The 17,785-nt window shown below is 44.1% G+C and overlaps 1 long non-coding RNA gene across 1 annotated transcript in view; it reads right to left on the reverse strand.

Annotated features, from left to right (window-relative positions):
- Nucleotides 1–2,456: 2,456 nt before the first annotated feature.
- LOC144141859 (uncharacterized) overlaps nt 2,457–17,785 on the reverse strand; it is a 40,560-nt gene continuing 25,231 nt past the window's right edge. Inside the window, exons 4-5 of the long non-coding RNA XR_013316720.1 lie at nt 13,754–13,834; nt 2,457–3,301 (exon numbers count right to left, since the gene is read on the reverse strand). This is a non-coding gene — a long non-coding RNA (uncharacterized LOC144141859). The remainder of the gene's footprint in view (nt 3,302–13,753; nt 13,835–17,785) is intronic.

A 17,785-nucleotide genomic window follows, 5' to 3' on the forward strand; every position in this document is an offset into this window, starting at 1 on the left:
TGCCAGCCGCCGGGCGGTGTCGCCGAAGAGCTGCCTTGAGCCGGGGGCGCCATGACTTCTCGGACGGGCGAGAGGCCAGCTACGCGACGGCTTCGGCGAAGATCCAGTGACGCCGTTGTCCGCTGGGTTTACCCCGCACCTCCACCAAGTCTGTTACGGTAAAAGGGAGGTTTATTTCCTGGACAGGACGGAGAAGCTTCACAGGAACGAACGGTGCTCCAAACGCACACGCCTGAGGATCGTTCCTCTTCCTCTTCTAGCCCAGGGATTGCCCATCCGTCATGCACATGTCCAAGTATGTGAGGCGTTACAATATTATTAGATGAACGGATACAAACTTTACGTCCCATTTACCTGACCACTTCGTCAACAGCATTAGCCTATAATTTAAATAAATTCAGCACACTGAGTTACATTCGACTGTAAGAGGGATATCATCTTCGAAAACCGGTGCTTAACTGCCAGCTTTAGGAAGCAAAACAACTTCAAAGTTTTCCTGTTTCCCATCGGCCTCCATTTAGCTTCTCAATACAAATGTTCAACGTATCTTTGTTGCCGCATCTTGCAAAGAGCTGCCGTTTAGAGTTATATATGACAAAAAAATTTGCGAACCCGTGTCCTTGCTTCAGTAAACTCCGGTGGCGCCACACACCGAAGTATCTGCCCCACCAAAGCCAACGCGTTTAGGACGAACAGCATGTGTCGGGACATCAGGTCATGGTACAGCACAGAGGACAGCAAAAACTCTCGCGACGCAGAGTTTTGCATGCGTAATTTTGCGGGCAGTCAGACAATGGCGAGCTGTGCTGCCGCCATCGATACGTTCAGAGAAACCTTGGGGAAGAGTTAAATTGGCGGCCCGCCACGCCTTTATGAAGCTTGGTGCGCCGCACTATAAATCAAAATGCACAAACATCGCCGAGCAAAGCACATGCTACTCGAAGCATTTTTACTGCAGTGGGACGCGAGCTAAAAAAGTTTGGTATAGCTTAAGACCAGGAAGATGTACACGGGTATGGACACTCAATTCTCTAGGTGAGCTAAACGTTATCTGCTAGAGAACAGGCCTAGAGTTCTACCGAAAAAGAGTGTATATGCCCGATGTCTCTTGCGGTGAAAGTGATCTAATATTTTACGAGTTCCGGATGAGTTTCCATTACCAATTACCCACCTGTCAACTCTTTTCAGCAGATCTAAAATAAAAACAGGAGATGGGTCCGTTGGACCTTGAGCCTGTAATCCCATCTGTTTACAGTAAAACAAAGAAACACATTCGTACACGTGAATTCTGATGGTCTCAGCAGCGCTTTGTCTTCATAGCCGTAAGGTGGCAGGAATGCCACCGTACCATGTTTCTGAATGCGGTGCTCTGCTTATTGGGTGTGACATTTCCTTAGTGGTCGCCAGTTCTGTTTTCCTTAGAAAGGTACTGAGACACTACGCACATGTTTTGCCCGAGCCAAACTCTAATATTGTTTCTAGCAGTAGTGGGGGCTTGCTTTCTTGCCTATATCCAGGATCCTGGCTTTCAGCACGCCTTTATTAGCAATCCTGGAAACCCTGTCATTCTTAGCCCCTACACACCACGTATGACGTCTCATTAGTAGGAAAGTCGTCAGACGCTGTGCACTCAGCTGCAGTGCCCGAAAGTGGCCCTTCAAAGCATCAGTACAACGGCGTATTCAAGAACCGCTTTCTGTACTCCTTGTTCTTTTTTCAGGATCTCGTTTTCCCCGGTGCTACAAGCCGCCAACGGTGCCCCTGTAGTGCCCTTTCCGAAGTACATTCAACTGACTTCTAGTATAGAACCAAAAATCCGGCATAGCGCGCTGCTGCTAACTATCGCCTGACCTTGCGAACTCTCAGTGGGAACACAAACCCATCCCATGAATTGTTCCGTCGCGATGAGCCGAAGTGTGCCTTCACTCCCTGACAATCGGGAGAAAACTGGCAGAATCATCTGCATGAGAGCGCAAGTGTTACAACCGCCCGAGTCCACCGGCTGCGATCGGCGGTAGTGTGCGTGCCTTCAATCTGCGTGTCAACAAGGTCAGTCTGTCGAAAGCTTCTGCACTCGAGCTCCTTTTAAAACAAGCAAAAGCCGGATAGAGCTTCTCGGCACACTCTTGAGCTGCGCATGCGCGAGGGCACGATTGGCACGAGCAAAACCGAGCCCCACCGCTGATTTTCATCTCCGGTGTGTAGGCAAGTTTCCCGTAAGAAGTGTGGTTCTTCCGTGTCCAGCTTTGACTTTTTGCGCGGGCGTGGAGCCCAGCTAGTCGCATTCTATCTATAGCCACTTTACACTATATTTTGGAGGCTCAAGCGGAATCACACATAGAACCTGCAGAATAGAAAAATTCCAAGAAATGCAGTGGTATTTATTTAAAAACAACTCCACATATTGGTATTCTTAAGCAAGCAGTATTAAAAAATATATTCAGCGGTTACTTTTATTGATGAACGTAATAGAGAAATTATAAACCGATGTCACAAACTTCATAGTTGAACGTTTTAGTTTACCTCCATGGGCTGACAAAGGGGTTGTTGTAAAAACTGTAACTGAAATTCTTCTCTCTACGCACAGCCTAGCTCATTTACTTTTTTTTCGCACTTCTTAGTTTGTAATGTCACATTCGGCGGTAAAATAATTACATACTTTGTATCTCAAAACTCCTCTCCTATGTTTTGGATAAATTACGGATCACTATATTATAAAATCACAGTGTCTTTATATTTTGAGTGCGTAACAGACACATTAATATCTTTTGAAACGTTTCCTGTGTCGAGTATTTGCATAAATACATAATTGCCAAGACTCAGGGCCAGGAAAAACACGTTTTACTGTAAACTGCTCTGTTTTTAGATGTTTTGCGACATTCAGAGTAAATGCACAATAGTGTGTACGACATTATGATGAGTGTAAAATTTAGAGCAACCCACCAATGTAACACTTATAATACTCTCTCAGAAATGCAACAGTTCCTATACTGATGTACACAGCATTTTCATTTTTCTTTTACTTTCCAACAATACATTTATGAGCTGCAACAATGGTGGGATCAAGTCAGACGCAATCGAGAGTTTACAAAGTCTTTATACAAATAAAATTTCAACTGTATAGTCTAGTAACGAGACAACGAGTCCATTTGTTATTGGAAAATTGTACAGGACTTGTTGTAAACTTTTACGTAAGCCTTCTCTGGGCACTTGCGTATAAAAGCTTCATAGCAATCCTCGGTTGGGTCAAGAGCTCGTAGATCCCCCAGGACTCGAATCTCGCAGAGACCTTCTTGCGTGTCTGCGAATAAAGCGCCATAATCAGTGCCAAAAATACACAGCCCTGCTACATCATGTGCATCCTAGTTGCTCCCATACGGGGCTGTGTGACGCGGCACTCATACAAAACAGATAATGGTTTAATGACGTGCCAGAATGGTGGTCATATGTCGGGATCCGAGCACAGTTGGGTGATCAGTGAAGTGGTTATGCAGCTCTTCAAGGGCCTGGTAATAGTTTGTCAGAATGCGAATCGGTGGGTGGCGCGGCCTTGTAATACTTAACGCATATTTATCCATCCCTGAACCACTCCGCTCTCTTCAAGTCTCTTAAAGTTACCCTTTGTCTTTATGTTACTTTTACCATTCTCTTACCCGGAGTGGTAAGAGAACAAACGCGTGGTAAAAACTCATTAGTTGAAATTAGGAAGAAGAAATGTGTGGGTAGTGAGTGTAATGTGAAAGCAAGATGATTGTTGGTCATTCAGGTTAAGGCAGTGGTTAACTAGAGAAGGCAAGCAAGGAAGAGGGTGGCTGAAAGTTAGATGGGCAGATGAGTTCAAGTGGTATGCGAGGGTAAATTGGTGGACGTTGGCCCAGGACCGGGGTAATTGGAGTTCTAAGGGAGCGGCCTTTCTGCTGCAGTGGGAGTAGATAGGCTTACTAAAAAAAAGCATCTATCCAACTAAGGGTGCTTGCCTGTATTCTATCGAGGGGGGACGAGTTCAAGTTCAAGTTCAAGTTTATTTTTCCAACATTACAGTGTTGGGGGTCCACCAGGCGAAAAAGCGGTCAGTGACCACTTGAGGGGTGCCTGGCAGCCCGTAAACATAGCAGCTGTCTGGCAAAGGTAAAAAGCATACACATGCTAATATATACGTGAAATTAACAGATATATACAGATGCATAAGTGTACATGCAATAACAATGCATAAGTGCACATACTCGTAGCTAATATTATTCATGACATACATTAGGTATCAATAAAAAAAAATACATAGACACAATAAACACAATTCTGAAATATAACAGAACCAGCTATACCTTATCCAAGGCATGCGACACTTCACTGTGCGAAAGAAAAAGAAACCAGTACAAACAATAAAAGCCTATACAAGTGCACAAAAGTTAGACCAAACACTATCTATCCACAAAATATTTTCGCAGATTCGTCTTCGTACACTTTCTGAAGTCGATACCATCTTTTTGAAATTTGTTAAGGATCGAGGGCAATGAATATTGCAAGGACTGCAGAAAATACCCGGTGCGCCGAAGGGGAACGAGCCACCTGTCACCGCTGCGTGTGCGAGAGTCGCTTGCTTGAGGAGTAATGCTTGAAATTGTTGTAATGAAGTTTCTGAACTTGTCATTAGAAAAAAGATACGAATTAATTAGACGGAAATCATAGTAATTCTTCGCGCTAACTATTTCATGTCGGGAAAACAGCGGTGCACTAGGATCTCTGAAAGGGACATTTGAAATAAATCGAAGTGCTCTCTTTTGCAGGCGTAATATTAAGTCTAGGTTATGCATCGTAGTTGTTCCCCACACTAGGTGGCAGTAGTTAATGAGGGTAGCAAAGAGGGCGTGGTAAATTTTTAGCTTAATGTGTTCTGGGAGAAAATGGCGACATCGCGATATCGCACCAGCGGCAGATGACAGGGATCTAGCTAGCATTTCAACGTGCGATGTCCATGTGAGATCTGCAGAAAAGGTGATACCTAGTATTTTATGTTTGTCAACTATTTCAACAGGCGTTCCCCCTAATGTTAATATACTTTCCACCATTGCTGCTTTGTTCTTAGGTTTAAATAAAACTGCCTTGGTTTTACCCGCGTTAATTTTAAGTCCATTGGTGTTTGACCATTCAAAAACTTGAGTAAGTGCTTTTTGAGCTTTTAACATGATTTCCTCTATATTACTGCCCGAAACAAAAAGACTGGTGTCGTCTGCGTACAACAGGAAGGTAGCATCACAAGGAATGTTAACGATGTCATTGACATATGCATTGAAAAGTAAGGGCCCTAGAATGCTTTCTTGGGGTACACCACAGGAGACTGTTTTGAAAGAAGAATAAAAATCGCCGATCGCCACGCGTTGCTGTCGATCAGAAAGATAGGACGTAAAAAGGGAACTTGACACGCCGCGTATTCCGTAGTCATACAACTTATTTAGTAATATTTTATGATTTAGATAGTCGAAGGCTTTGCTAAAATCGATAAATATACCTAACGTCATTTCGTTTCTTTCTATGTTGGCGATTATAAGCTCCTTCTGGGTTAATAGCGCCGTCTCTGTAGATTTGCCTTTCTGAAAGCCATGTTGGCATTCCGAGGGTATGTTATATCTACACAAAAAGCTGTTTACGCGTGAGTAAATTATTTTTTCTAATCCTTTTGAGAAAGCTGGAAGTATGGATACTGGTCTGTAGTTATTAGGGTCATTAGCATTGCCACTTTTGAAAAAGAGGGACACTTTCGCCTTCTTCATAGCACGTGGGAAACAACCGGAACACAGAACGAGATTAAATATATGTACAAGGCACGGCACGAGAATATCCATTACATGCTTAACGGGTTTTATTTCAATATCGTTAACATCTTTAGCCGTGCTGTTTTTTAAGCCCATAAATGTGCGGTAAACCTCAAGTTCATTCGTTGGACTGAGAAATATTGTGTCATCGTTCTGAAAATGGGTTGGGGAGAAGGTAAGATTTTTTGCTGGTCGAACCATATTTACAAAATGCTCAATAAAATGATCACACAACGGAACGCCTTCTAAATTGCGGCCCTCTACAACTATGTTAGAAAGAATATTTTTTTCCTTTTTACGTCCTAGAGCTTCATTAATAATTTTCCATACTTTATCAGGTCGTTGCTCTGAAACGTTACCAAAAAGATTTTGGTGGTATAATGCTTTCGCCTTCTTTAGCTCAGAGGTTACTTTTTTCCGATATTTTTTGAACGTCGAAAAGTCAGAAGGATTTTTTGTGCTTAGAAACGTTTTGAAAAGTTGGTTCTTGCGTTTGATCATTTTTATGTGTTGTGGTCCTACCCAAGGCTTCCTTATCTTTGTTTAAAATTTTGCACTGATGTATGGAAAACAGGCATTGTAATGTTTACAAAAGATGGACAAGAATTTACTGTAACTAGAGTCTACATCGGTCTCAGCGTAAACGGATGACCAGTCTTCATTTATCATGCATGTCCGAAATAAATTAAGGTTGTGGTTTGAGAACGATCTGAACTTTGCTTTAGCTTTAAGCCTGCGAGGTTCTTCTGCTAGTACGCTACTTGAATAACGAATAAAAATAGGGCAGTGATCGCTAAGGCCGCAGCTTATCGTACCAGCCAAATGAACCTCGGTGTCTGCACTAACGATAAAAAGATCAAGAATTGATTGACCAGATTCTGTTACACGTGTCGGCGTTGAAATAACGTTCTGGAATCCACACGAGGAAATATGATTACAAAATGTCCGGGAACTAGCGGTATTATCTAGCAAATTGATATTAAAATCACCACCGAGCAGCATTTGGTACTGATGAAAGGAAGAAAATTCAAGCAGTTCTGCTAAGAATTAAAAAAATACAGTTACATTACCAGAAGGGGGGCGATATAAGACAGCGTAAATGTTGCTACCATTTGTCAAGCACAATACCTCGTAGTCCGGAGTCACACGTGTGTACTGTTGTAGCACTTCGCACTGCAAACGCTTTCTAACATGTATCGCCACCCCACCACCACGCAGTCCAGTTCTGTTGATAAAGTAATGATTATATTCATCTAAAATTAACATGTCACTATGTATATCGTACCAGGTTTCAGATAGCATTATGATGTCGAACAGAAATTGAAATTCAGTGAAAAACATGGTCAGTTCATCTTGTTTAGGCGAGGCGGAACGTGCATTAATGTGAAGAGCAGAAACAGTGCTCTGCGCTTTTGGTGCAACTGCAATTTCACATGGCAAGGAATATTCATGATAAAACATGCGACAAAGAAGATAAAAAAGGAGAATGGGAGCTACTCGCAAAATCAGCAGATTTTGCTCAGGTCACGGTCTGTCTCGATGCGAACTAAGCCGCTTCCTTCTGACTGGCGTGCAAATATTTTCCCGTTCCGCGTCCAGACAAAGCACCACTGACACTGCCTCTTCCTTCCTATAGCCAGTGACAAAAGACGCTTCAAAGAGGGACAGAGATGCTCATTCAAAAAAATTTGGGCTTTACTTGACAGACCAAGTTCGCTATTCTTAACGCGATGGGTGCGTGCCTTTTCAAGGACAATGTCTCGCTTCTGCCTGCTCTTAAATTGAACAACTACGTTTGTCTTCCCTGGTTCCCGAGTCGGCACTCGGTGGCACACTTCGATGTCAGCAGGCAGAATAGATTCTTCGATCGCTCCACCGATCTTGCCGACGAGTTCAATGATATTTTCGTCTTCGGTTTCTACAAGACCTTGGATTTCCAAATTCGACCTGCGTGAATACTGCTCACACTGTACAACTCTCCTATGAAGTTCCTGAATCACGGAGTTTTGACTGGCGCACTGCGCACGCAGCCCGTCATTTTCCTTTTTCAAAGCCTCTCGTTCATTGCGCTCAACAAGAAGTAACGCCTTCACTTCGTCCATTGCTTCTTTCATTGCCTTTAACTCATTGCGCATCTCGCGCAGGTCATTTCGAATTTCCCTATCTGTTGGCGAAGCGTTCTTTGTCATTTCCACACAAAAATTTGATTGCTATACAATACTGAACAACCAGGATAAAACTAAAAACTGAAAAATAAAAACATAAAAAGACTACAAATAAAAATAAAAACAGCAGCGACACAACTTTTCACAATTTGGCAGCAGCAACAGCAAGGATCCAGTCTTGTGAGAAAAAAAAAAAAAAGAAATGACACCAACCAACCTGAAATGCGACCACAACTTGATTAGACAGTGCGTCCACTGGCTGTTGCCGCTGCCAAATGCGTCGTCCGGTGTGGGTCCTCCTTTTATAGGCACTTGCGGTGGTCGCAGAACATCAACGGAGCACTTCCGGCGCTACGTCAGTTCCTGGGCAGAAGGGGGATTTCCATGCTCGAACTCGGCCACGTGCGCGATCTGGTCAGCTGGGCTGATGACGATCTTCTCCGGCTGAAATGCGACCAAAACTGAAATGCGACCAAAACTTGATTAGACAGTGCGTCCACTGGCTGTTGCCGCTGCCAAATGCGTCGTCCGGTGTGGGTCCTCCTTTTATAGGCACTTGCGGTGGTCGCAGAACATCAACGGAGCACTTCCGGCGCTACGTCAGTTCCTGGGCAGAAGGGGGATTTCCATGCTCGAACTCGGCCACGTGCGCGATCTGGTCAGCTGGGCTGATGACGATCTTCTCCGGCTGAAATGCGACCAAAACTGAAATGCGACCAAAACTTGATTAGACAGTGCGTCCACTGGCTGTTGCCGCTGCCGAAGATTGATGTGCGAAGGAGCAGTGCAGGTCCGGTCGAACTCAGGAACCCCATGCCAGGGTATTTCGCAGCAACTGGTGGCGGCTACTGGTGGCGTCAAGGGGAGAGGTTGGTATCTTTAACTATATTCACGTCACCCGAAAACCTCGCCTAGCGGAGGCCTTGAAGTGCCTTTTCACGAGGCGTAGGACCCGAACGGGATATTCGGATTGTTTTGGAGAAACAAACTGGCGGGCGTGCCCAACGGGTAGAGGGGAGGTGGAGCGGACGGACGTACAGGAAGTGTGCGTGCATCCCAGAAACAAAGCGCAGTATCTTGCATTGTTGGGGACCGCCAAAACGTGTTTTTGTACGGCTTCAGCGAGTAGCTTTCCTATTAAGGGACAGAAACAGCCCGCTCAAGAGTGTCAAGTAGAACATGCCTTTGAAAAGCAGTGATCGTACGAAGCGTGGTCCACTAAAAAACAGCTAAGCGCTTTTTGTGTTTCGGAGAGAGGTGTTAAGCGGGGAGCCATTCGTGGTACGGCCGACAAATACTGCCTTGAGAGGGTGAGACACGCCGATTTGTTAGCGCCGCCAAAAATGTTAGAAATGCCAGAGATTAGGCGCAACTTTGTTTTCTGGTTTTTGCGAAGCGGCGTTACTCATTGCCGAGCCCTGTTGTGGCTAGCAATGGGAACACCTAGAAGACGAATATGGCCGTATTTTGAGGCTGGCGTGTCGCCTGTGTTTCACTGGTGTAGATAGTATGATTCCGGCATCCGAAATCTGGTATCCAAATCTGGCACCCGAAATTCGGATCTGGCACCCGAAATTCGGTCTTTTCGGGTGCCAGATCAAGGCCGACAGTTGGCAGTGTGGTTGCGAGGCTTTTTGCTGCAGTCGGCAATTCGATAGCCATGTCATCACTGGATTCATACACAGGCTTTAATCCACTATGAGGTATTCAGCGTAGATAGACAAACGCGCCGAAGTGTCCTTTCTGAGGTTGCAGGTGACATGTGCCTTGGCCAACGTGAGGAGAACAGGGTTCAAATACAAAAAAAAACTACGGAACACCGCTATCCAGACAAAGGGTTCTTGTGCCCCAACCTGAATTCGTACTGTGAAAAAAGTTGCTTCATTTTTATAGAAATTGCGGACATAATTTTGGCCATCGCCTTCGGAAGGCCACAGCGAGCTCTTCGAGTATCGCCGTTTGGCTAACATTATCATATATCTTCGCACGTTAGTAGTGAGGACGTAATCCGAACTGCTAGCCCATGATGTGCTATCGAGAACTCGTCGGAGCAGCCAAAGGCTGTCATGTTTGCTTCAGTGAGGAGGGAATGCGGTGTGTGACGAGTGGAACGACGGACGCACGTATTTCAAGTAATACAGAACGCGTTTGTTGATTCTGCAATTAATAGGTTCGCAGATGGTCGGGGTAAGTGAACTTGTCCTATGGTTACTAAGCCCAAAGCTCATTGGCCTGGTCATTGGGAGAACTATGTTATTATTGAGGTCATCGGGAACGTCACCCGAGGTGCAGTGAGTATTTTTCTTAGAATCATTAAAGTTCATCATGGACTTATTAAAGTAGACTCATGAAAGTTGCGCGGGTGCTGTCATGTTACAACAAGGAAAGGGGCAGAATCACGCTGGCGCTGTTAAAGAGCTGCCTGAAATTCCGCATAGTAAATTGGGCGTCGAGATTGGTATCCATGTCCGGAACCATAATGGTCGGCTGCGGAGTGTGGTGTAAAAGAGAGGCGTGAGGGAAAAACGTCGTAAAAAGGCGATGTTCAACGTCCTCTTGCATGTGTCCGAGAGAGGGAAATGACCAACGATGGTTTTCGCGGGACAGGCTTGCTGGACAGGCTCCAAATTGTGCTACATAGTTTTGAAATGCCTCGTTATTTACAAAGCTTTTCCCATAGACTACAAAAATCATCAATGGAAATTGATCGTTGGAATTCCCGGAGGTTTTGGTATTGGCGACGAATCCGCATTACGTCTTTCTGACATTTACAATTCGCTGCGAGCAAGTTGAAGTGCTGGCGGCACAACGGATAGGCAAAACCAATCTAGCTGTTCTAACCTTCGCCTCTCCTACGACCCCACACGTTGTCAACAATACAAGGCTAAAGTTCAGGTGTGGCCTTAGCCCAAGCAAATTGTTTGCTCCGCGTGCCCCGACATCATACCCATGGCGAAGTACTGGCCACATTACCTTGTGTATCGCAAATATGGGCGCGAACATACCGAAGCTCAACCCTGCTAGCTAACACTTTACTGCGTGGCTATTAAGCACGGTGGTCATCTAGCAGTGGAATCCGCGTGTCTGGCCCGCACTGCCTCTTTCCTTCGCACCAATTCGAAAGTGCAAGATGGCGTGTTCTGGCATCATCGTGAGCGCTAAAAGGGCAACCCGAGCGCCAACGCCGTAGACGCCGTGTCCTCACCTGATGCCGTTACAGTCGAGCATTCACTTCACGTTCCCAAACAAGCGACCTCATTTTACAGAGTGTAACGTCCTAACTTCCTTATGCCGCACTTGACTCTACCAGTTCCGAGAGGGGAACGCGCAGCTCAAGGGTTAACTGGAGGCCTCCAACCTGGAGTCTCACACCGTGCCCTTCTAAGCAGCCTGTTATATTTCAGCCACATCCGATAAATCAGAAGATTCTTATCAGCCGCCTCTACGTCAAGATTTCACCAGCAATGTTGGGCATGAGCATTCCACTTCCCTCGATGCCCAAACAAAGGAAAAGCCGCATCAGTAGCGTGAAGCGTACCCCACATCGCACTAACCGACTAACACGAACGATATCACGGAGATTCTAAAAGAGGTACGTGCTGACATGCAGCCAGACGGCGCGCTCGGATGGCTAACGTGAAAAAATTCCCTCGCACTACCCCGAGGGGGAGAGTGTGTAGGTGCGAATGTACGGTTGTTGATTGCGCGATTACGGTGGATATCGTGATCTTGGAGTGGAGAGGAGGACCCCAACACCCGCAGTCACTGAGCGGAGAGAGGAGCAGGAGAGTAGCGCCCACCGTTACGGCGAGGGCTACACGAGCGCCCTCACGCGTCGGAATGCGGAGCGCCCGCTACGCGAGCGAGAGCTCTCCCGCCCGAAGTGGAGAGGAGGCGCCCAACACCCGCAGTCACTGAGCGGAGAGAGGAGGAGGAGAGTAGCATGCGCCCATCTCCCCCCGTTTCTAGGGAAGACGAGGAGGAAGACGAGGAGCGCACGCACCCGCAGCTGTTGCAATGCGGACGACGGCGGCGGACGATTCAGGCTCGCTTAAGAAGTGCATTCACACTTATTAGGCTCCGTACTTTCGCACAACAAAATGGTGAACAAACTACGGCCATGCCGAAACACTTTAAAACCCTTCCCGGTGTTCAGAATGAAGAATATCGAGAACCTAGAAAGATTACAGTACTTCCGGTCCCTGACAATGAACTAGTCACTTTGCGTTTTACAATAGAATCGGCTACTTTTCTTTTCTGCCTAATGTGAATAATAAAAATTGTGCGTTGTTCTTGCAGTTGGTTAGAACGATAGCGCTTTGCTGTTATATAATCGCAACATTTTAAAATTTATAAACCCGCGGAAGCCTTCGCGTTATTTTACAATCATATTTCCGGTTTTTCTTCGCAGCAGAGTAGACACTTTTTAACTATAGGCTCGGACGAGCTGTGTTGGATTCTCTGCGTTGTTTTAATTGGTGGAAACCCAAAGCTCCTTGCAGGACATTGGTGTTAGAGGGCTTCTGGGGCTTTTTTTTCTAAATAATGCTACTGTGCAGCTGTAAATTTAAAAACTTTGACATCATCATTTTTTTATATTGAAAGCAATAGAGGTAACCCGAACAAACCTTTTCTACACCTATTCTGGCGGCACCAAAGCTGCGAATATACAAATCACGAACAACTGTAAGGCGGAAAAGTCGAGCTGCGTTGCAGGAGTGAGGCTACAGCGAATAATAAAGACAACAGGTAAGGCTAGCATGACTACCCTGATAAAACTGAGGCCGAGCCATTCGTCGGTTGTGTGGGTCAAGTGAGGGTTATTTGTGCATACGCATTGCGGCCATTTCCGTGATCTCCAATGCGTTAAAGTGCAAAGTTGCACCGACGGAAAAAAGACTACATGTGCACAAACCAATAACAATAATAAATATGCAATGCGTAATTAGCAGGATACATTTGAAGTGTCACTTATTCTCATTACCGCGCTTCATATTCAAAAATTTACGGAAGAAAATTACTCCATCCATCTAACACTGCGGCAGAAACGCCTGCTCGTGTCTGGTGATTTTCTCTACGCAGAAATCAGATATGCGAGAAAAAATGAGAGGTGGTTTTTGCGGTGGCGAGAACGGTTTACTTCTTTAAAAATTTCGGCTTCATGCTAAACTACATAAACGCTTTGATTGCCCCAAATGTTTTATCCCTTGCAAGCTAATGAATTATGTCGCAACTATTTAGGACGATTTGAATATTACGAATTTTATTAAAGGTCGGCATGTTAGTTTTGTAAAAATAAAGCCCGATAACACACACCTTTGCGTAAACTGAAAACATGAGAAACATAAACGTTGTATTCAAGAATGACTACTTGTGCTTGGGAATTATCATCATCCGGCTCGCAAATGGAATGCTTAATGGGAACGTAGATACCATCAAACAAAAGGCAGTCTAGTTTTGATCGCAGACAACTTAACAAACATATCTCTTAAACTTCTGGTCTTCGGTACGCAGTTTTTTTAAGCGGCAGTCTGTGTCTTTGAAGGAAAAATACAATTTTTTCAAAGCTAGCCTTGTTACAGTAGCGGCACGCAATGACTCATGTTTGGTCATTGCAGAAATTGTAGCTTTATTCTTGTATGTATGTGTTCCTAAATCATTATTTTTACGCAATACTCGTGCGGCAACGCATAGGTATCCACTCGGCCACATGTTTATCGTCCACACAAAAGAGGCGATATCCAGAAAACAATTTTTGCTTCAATCGCAATCGCTTACCATTAAAATAATCCGTAAAAAATACTCCACAGTCTCGGTCCTCGTTTATATATACCATCTCCTCTTCGGCGAAGAGCATATCTGGGACATAAATAAGTTGTGTGGTAAATGAACAAAAGTACTATGGCTAATACAAAATTAGTTCTTTTTATCTACACTAGAGGCTGGCACGACTGGTTCTACATGGTTGGCAGACAATGAGCAATCGTGGCATAATAGATACCAAAACAACACTTACAGGATTATGTAGGGCGACATGTCTGGACGAACCACTCAAGGATAGCCCTCCACGGGGAACTTCCCGAAGTACAACAACTTAGCCACAACAATGTCATGCTTTTTTTAAGAACTCTATCGTGTATACACCGCAGAAAAACACGCTGTTATTTTGTGCTGGTCAGCCATTTACCAGCATTCAATAATATGCAGTCCAAGCATTTTTTATTGGGAAAAGGTCAATGTCTTACTACAAAAAAGAAATTCAATGTTCCGCACTTCGGCAAAACAACAGTAAATATTGCCCATTACACTCGATATACTTCTTTCGTGTTCGTTATAAAGAAGATGAGAAAGAGTTTTTCCAAAGGGGTCTGGATAGTTGGTAAAGAGGGAACTCTGAAGCATCAAGGTTCTGGCGAGGCTGTTAGGACGAATAGTGCAAGCTAAAATATGACATTTTGCCTTTCCGGTTGAAATTAGCCGTAAACCAACTTTTTGTTATACTCCTTAGGCTCCTGTCGAGCGCTGCACACGACAATCTTAGGAATTTTCCACTTGTATGTTGTAGGTATGTTTGTGTTTCATCGAAATCACTGGGAAGAGCATTCACTTTTCCGTGCACACAGGCAAAACGTAACACCTAATAAGGAAACCTGCTTCTTATGACAAACAGCGCTAGAATAGTGATAACATTGCCGACAGCCTGACATACCATAACCCATAAAACGGGATGTTCACGCAAGGAAAGAGAAACATATCATCATCGTACGTTCTGTCTACTACGCAATTTAAAATAGAAATACTGAGGTACTTTCGCGTCAAACAAGACGCTATCTGTATCACACTTCACAACATATCCTCAATTATGCCAATTCAATTTTTATGTAGGCTTGGAGACACCTATATTATTTTCGCGTGTATCTGGGTAAGAATCTTTTGTTTGTAGAACGATCAACGTTTTCCGTTTGTTATTACTTAGCTATGAGAAACAATTACTTATTTAAATGAATGTACACTGAAAGCAAGGAATTTCAAATCTACAGCCTAACTTCAACTCTCCCAAGAAATGGAAAAGCTAAATAAAGTGACAGCACACGTAATTACCTTAAGTTTTCCGTCCTAAAACAATATCGTGTCCTTTTTCACGGATAAGATTACTACGCTATTATAGTTGTGATGCAGCTGCCACAAGCGGCATTCACAATTCCGCCACTTTGATTTACTGCGCAAAGACTGTAGGTTGAAGTAACTAGTAACTTCTCACTGTAGTGAATCGGATCATGGAACCTTCATCGTAATAACGGGCTTTTTGGGGCACAACCAAAAGAAATAGTACGTTCTGGTAATTAAAAAAAACATTGCTTGGCCTCAGCGTGCAGAACTAGGATATGTTGCCGCAGGTATAAATAGCGTGCTCTTTGTACCAACGGCGTCAATGTTATTTTGTGTATTTGGCTCTAGACCAGTGTTTTAAATGGCACAGCACTCCGGGGAACTTTTTGCTTCCTGAAGACACACGAGAAACTTTGGTTGGAGCTCACGTGTGCGTTGTTAATATTTTTGAGTACATCAGCGGATCTTTATAAAATGTGTAGTGAGTTAGCGGCGCCCTGCTTTCTCCTTTTCTACTGTATGTTTCTGGGTGCTACGCTTACGGTAGGTCGGTTTTTAAAAGTGATAGGTAAAACAAATATTGATAAATTGTGGTAAGTGGAGGAGAACAGAAAAACACATTGTGACAACTCATTCTGAAGAACATGCGTGGGAGCTTTTGTCGCGGAACAAAGAACTACAATACGTGAAACGTTCGATAAACCGACAGGAATTCTAGAAGGAACATCACATAGGTTTACGGTGTTGCAAACCATATTTGCTACCCGCTTAAGATGATGGATACTAAAGAACCGGCACACCTTGCCGCACTTGTTTGGCATTCATTAATCATGTCTTATATGGTGGCCTTTTTTGTCCCTCTTTATTTATGATCGTATATCTGTAAACTAGCTCGTGTGTTTCTGCTGCAACTATCTGCCATATACAACAGACAATTCAAGCGAAAAAAAAAGTCAATTTGTTCGTGCGGAACGAGGTCTATCTTGTTTTCTCGCGTAAACTCGACAAAAAGCGTTCAAACCGCCCTCCGCTAGACCCTTCATTCGGCATGAGGTTCCTATAAATATGCTAGCGCACCAAAGAAAAAATATACATAACGCACGCATTGCTTTATAAAACGCTTGTCGCTTCAATGCAAACAAAGCTAAGAGCCCATAAACCCCTCCTGAAACGGCCCCTGCTTACAACATTCGCGTGATATTGCTTTTACACCACAGCGTGTTTTAGTTCACGCTGAAATGTATAGGGTTGGCACTAAACAGCGTCACTTTAAATAAATTCTTCTATCGGTACTGCAATTTCTCTTACCAGTGGTCTTTTGAGAACAACCTCCACCTTGTCAGATATCTTTTTTGAACACTAAAGGGCAAAATTCGGCTAATTTATGATATGTCATATGGACTAATATTCCCAGTACATGCTCAGTATTCTGCAACTGTTGTAATCTTTAGAATTTCCTGTGTGCATATTCTGCGAGAAAAGTATATTCCTAGATGATAAAAATATGTGTACGTTTCCCAATATTTTTTCTTCCATCCAAAAAATGTGAATGCACAAAATACGCTTTCCTATGGTTTATTCCAAAACCTGCATGCAGCTGGATGTATGCTATATCTTTTAGAACACTCGGCACTTTTGGTGCAAGTATCTTGGCCCCTACTCCAGCTGGTAGCGAAAAAGTTACAAAAATATTGGGGGCCTTATGGGTGCACCTGCCTACCTTGGGGACCAAAATAATCATGCAAGGCCTGAAGCAAATATCGTCGCTGTTATTCCCCCGTAGAATTTCATGGTGAAAACGCCGCTCCAGTGGGCGTAATATTAGGAGCAGTGCAGCATTCACTTTGATGTACACAGTTTTGGAAATGAACTCAAGTTGTTTTCTTGAGCTATATATTCATGTGTATGCCTTTTTTTTTATCTGAAGCTGCCACACAAAGCGCTGCATAGCGCGAGGCATTTGTGAGTCTGCATTTGTTTGTTTGATGCCAAATTTGCAGTTTTTTTGTTTGTTTATTTGCTTGCTTGCTTGCTTGCTTGTTTGCTTGCTTATGGGAGACCAGAGATGAAAAACGCATTCATTGGGGGCAAATGACTGTGTCTCCTGAGCATGAAACTGAAGTGTAAAATTACGCTGCTCTTTATTTCACTTTCACTGTAGTTCTTTCTTTATAAACGGCAGGGTGCATATAGGTTTCACTTCTGGACGCGAGACGCGTTAAACATTTACGCATGTGCGGGTCGGGACCCTTCTCTGACTGAGGTTGCGTTGTACTAAGCGAATAACTAATTTTGGGATGCGTCTTCCCGCTGCCTGACTTACCGGGAGAATTTTAACAATTTGTAAAATGGCTTTTTTTTTGTTTTCTTGCATTTTTTCTGAAGCGCCGCTCTGTGGCAGGCTTTACATTTATTGATGATTTAGGTAAACGCTTCAGATTCCATCGCAGCGGTGAAATGACAGAATGTGCTTCCGTTAGCTGTTTTGACTGGTTGAATATTTATAATTGCACTGGTTTGTCATCTTGCTGTGATTATGTATGAGAGGCTTCACCACTTGTCATTGCCAGTCCTCCGTATTCAATAAAGGCCTCAACTTTCTTTGCTGTTTCATTGACTACCATGTCCATCTCACTCCTGGTTCCCTCCCATGGGGCGAATGAGTTCACTCATTGCTATCTACGGTATGTGACTTTGTGT

This window comes from Haemaphysalis longicornis, unplaced genomic scaffold (genome assembly GCF_048455015.1).
Source record: "Haemaphysalis longicornis isolate Haplotype H1 unplaced genomic scaffold, Haemaphysalis longicornis Haplotype H1 scaffold_6, whole genome shotgun sequence".
Taxonomy (NCBI): domain Eukaryota; kingdom Metazoa; phylum Arthropoda; class Arachnida; order Ixodida; family Ixodidae; genus Haemaphysalis; species Haemaphysalis longicornis.